Here is a 4,256-nt window from a genome sequence, read left to right on the forward strand (position 1 = left end):
TTCCTTGAGGCCAGGGATAAAAACTGGACCTGTGATTTCACTGGTATAGGGAACACCCAGATTGGAAAACTTCCTCTACCAATGCAATTTAGAGAGCTGTCTAGAACATTGAGAAGTAAGTGACTTGCCCACAGACATCTTTCCAGAATATCAGAAAAGGGACTTGAACCCAGGCCTTCCTGGTCTGAGGTTAGCTATCTATAAACTATACCATACTGCTTCTCTTAATTTTTGTCTTTATAATCCCAGAGCCCAGTACAATGCCTTAGCATATGGTAGGTACTCAATATTAGTGCTTGTTAAATTGAGTTGAATTGAAATGAAAGCCTCCTAACTAGTCTCCCCACTGACAGTTTCTTCCCTCTCTAATTCATCTTCCATATCACTGTCAAAATAATCGGAAAGTACAGGTCTGCCCATGCTACTCTGCTGCTCGAGTTTCAGTGGTTTCTTACAACCTTTAGGATAAAATACCATGATAACAATAACTAACATTTATTTAGCGTTTTAAGGTTTTCAAATTACTTTATGTATAGTTCTGAGTCCGATATTTAAAGCCCTTCTCAATCTGGTTCCAGCCTCCAACATTTCATTTATGTTATTTTATTCTCTTTCACATACTCTATCTTTTAATCAGACTGGCCTATTTTCTATTTCCAAATTTGGTGCTCCATCCCGGTGGTATGCTAGCAAATGTTTAACAGCCAGCTCTTGGGGGGGGGGGGAAGTCACACACAACACATGTAGCACACTTTTGTTTAATCTGTGTTATTAACATTTTCTCCATTGCTTTCTTTTTTTAATTTTTTATTTTATTTTAAATTTATGAAATAAAACAAGCATTTCCATAACATAGTAGAATAACAAAAGGATGATTGAACATGAAACAACTTGCTATTCCTTTTAAATATATAATAAATTCATCATATGAATTTCTTTTTTTCTTTTTTCTTTCTTGCTCCCCACCCACCCTAGAGATAGCTACCATAATGCATGCATATGTAAAATCATTCTATACATACGTCTATTTATCAGTTCTCTATCACTTTCTCAAGTCTAAACCAGGGGTCAGCAAATTGTGGTCCTTGGACCAAATCTAGCCAGCTGCCCTCTGGGCTACCCCCCCCCCGCAAGAATGGATTTTAAATTTCTTAATAACATTTTATTGCATTTAAAAATATAAAATTTATTCTTAGCTCAGCAGACAAAAATAGGCTGCAGGTCTGGATTTGGTTAACAGACTCTTGACAAACCACAAAACAATAAATCAGGCCCTGATTTGTAGCTATTTGACAATTTCTGAAGTACAAATGGTCACAGAAAATTTATCAATGCCCTAATGCAGTCGGAACTGGCTCCAGCACACCCCTGTCCGCCCGTCTCTCACTTCTGATGCCTTTTTTGCACAGGCTTTTTTTTCATGCCTAAAAAGCATCCTTCCTCTCCTCCACCTCTTAGAATTCCTAACTTCTTTCGAGGATCATCCTGGGTGTCACCAGTCTTATAAAGTCTTTCCTCTTCTTCCTAGTTCTTAGTGATCTCTTCTGATTCAATTTTTTTTTAATTTACTTCTCTGTTTACATGTTAGCATTCAATGGTATGTTGAGACTGGTTTTGGTTTTGGTCTTTGTATCTCCAGCCCCATGCACAATGTCTTGCATACAGTAGTTGCCTCATAAGTGTTTGTTGAAAGGTTTGATGAATTTCGAAAAGTCCCTCCCTTACAGCACCACCCCCCTCCTCCCCATCACGTTATCTTAGCAGAATCCTCCTCTACCTACTCTTAAGGATGGTCCTGAGAAAGCCTCTTGGTATTGTGGAAAGATATATTATATAAATGTATTATATAAAAATATAATAATATATTTATATATAAATATTGTATAAATTATATAAATATGAGTTGCTATTGTTATTGATCTTGGACTTTTTTAATTTACCTGCCTAGCTACCATCAGGGGTGTTCTAGGATAATAAAGATATCAACATGGCAGAAGAGGCAGGATTAACATGGTATTACTTCACTTCTCTGGGCCTCATTTCCTTAGCTTTAAAATGCAAACAGTGGACTCCATGATGTCAGATGTCATGTCCAACTCCAACAGTGATGATTCTATGAGAAGGTCTAGAACTCTCCTATATCATTTCCTCTTCTTACTCTTCACTGGAGTGGCCAACCAGGCCCTGTTCTTATTCTTCCCCAATCATAGAACCCCACAGAACTTAGTGGGGTCATGCTTCTCTCCTTTTCCTCCTCCTTCCTTTCCCTCCTATCCCATACCTCATCTGTAGCATTGAACAAAAAGGCTTGGGTTTAAAACCAGCTTTGCTATTTGCAAGCTATTTAGACAAGCTATTTAACATCTTTCTCCAAGCCTCAGTTTTCCTCATCTATAAAATGAGGGAATTGGACTAGGGATAGCTTGGACCAGCTCTCCCATTCTATGAGTATATCAACTTCAAAGAGTGTGGCCTTGAGTACCAGGATGGTAACCCAGAGGAAGAAAGAATTACTAGGGAGTTTGAAGTAAAGATTTATAGTAAAGATTGAAGTGGGCTATTAACTAGGCAGGATGTGTTCACCCCCAGCACATTAGTGCAGCTTGCAAGGTTGTTAGGAACAGGAATAGGGGGAAGGAAACAAAGGAAACAGATGGGAGTATCCCTGTCTGGACACGTTGGTCAGTATAGTGGACGTGATGGCGCCAGGTTTATTGACAAGAAGCCCAGTTGAGTTATGAGGTCCAGCTTATGTCCCAGAGAGACAAACTATTGCCCAAATTCATTGGATTTAGAGCTGGGTAAAAAAAAAAAAAACCTTAGAAACCATGGGATCCAACTTCTTCAATTCAACCATTTAATTAAGTTCAACAAGCATCTATTAAACTCCCCCATGTGCCAGAATCTATGCTCAGTGTGAAAACATTAACAACAAAAATAAAAATTTTCTCTGCCCTCAGGGAACTTACATTCTGCAATATCACTTTTAAAATGAGGAAACAAGTTCAGTGACTTGCACAAAGCCACATAGAAATGGGATTGGAACCCAGTTCTATTGGCTTCAAGTCTAGCACTCTTTCCATTAAATCACTTTGCCTCCACAGACAAATGAGAAGGCCAAAGAAAAGGGAGGAAAGAGGAAGGACTTAGTGGCAGAGAATTATAACCAAGTCAACATTTTTCTCTCCTTGTAGATTTATCTCTACTGAGATATGTGGTTAATAAGGGCTTGCTAAACTATTTATAAAAGATTCTAAATTTTGAGATTTTATTCGGTACTCATGTGGCAATGGGTGCTGCCCTGAGACTTTTGAAAGATGCCCATCTCCTCTTTCTTTCAATCATTTTCCTGCTACAGGAAAGGAGGAGCCAGAAGAATATGGAAAGGGTAGAAACAGAAGGGACATTATGGTACCATAAATGGAGTGTTATGTATAACATTGGCCTTCCAGAGACACCACACCTTAATAAATAAAAAAGGTCAAGAAGTATGTCCATATGATTGAGAGACTGATTTTTGGCCTAGAGTCCAAAAGTGGAGATTCTTCAATTTCCATTCTATCTTCTCACAGGTCTTCTTTACCAAGGAATCTGATCTCCAAAGTAGAAAACCTCCACCAAGCATGTCAAACAATTTTCCAGGATACCAGAACATTTGACTGAAGTTTTGGGGCAGGGGGCAGGGAAAGGAAGGGCAGGATTAGAATTATGCTACAGCAAAGTTGGTACTTGACAGTACAGTCATTGCTTCCCCATCACCACTCAACCACCCACTCCTCCTCTGGAAAGTCCCAGGTGACCCCACAGGCCACTGGGCATTTGCCTTCTGGGATTGGTTTGTTGTAGGCATCTCAGACCCAAGTTCTGGGCAGAGGTGACTGAAAATATCAGAACATCAGCAATAGAGAAATTTAGCCCCAATTGTCTTTTTTCAGGAAAGCCTGGAGTTTCTCAAGAAGGAAAAGAGAGAAGGTAGAGAATCTAACCTTCCTATCAACTGCCTCCTCTCCCCACAGGCCTTATCTCAAATGGCCTGCTCCAATCTTCTAAATGGAAATCACTATATAACCCCAATGTATAAATTTAAGGTCAGTTTATTAACTTCTCTCTTGATTCTTGGCCATGAGGGGCCCTTGGGATATGGTTTCTGCCTGGTATGTTTTTCCCAGAAAGTAGATTTGAGTCCAGGACAATGCTGAGGGTGTTGCCAGTATATTATAGCTAGTCCCCAGAAAAGACTTCTAAAAATGTGTGTA

This window comes from Phascolarctos cinereus, unplaced genomic scaffold (assembly GCF_003287225.1).
Source record: "Phascolarctos cinereus isolate Bilbo 61053 unplaced genomic scaffold, phaCin_HiC Scaffold_1;HRSCAF=81, whole genome shotgun sequence".
NCBI lineage: Eukaryota > Metazoa > Chordata > Mammalia > Diprotodontia > Phascolarctidae > Phascolarctos > Phascolarctos cinereus.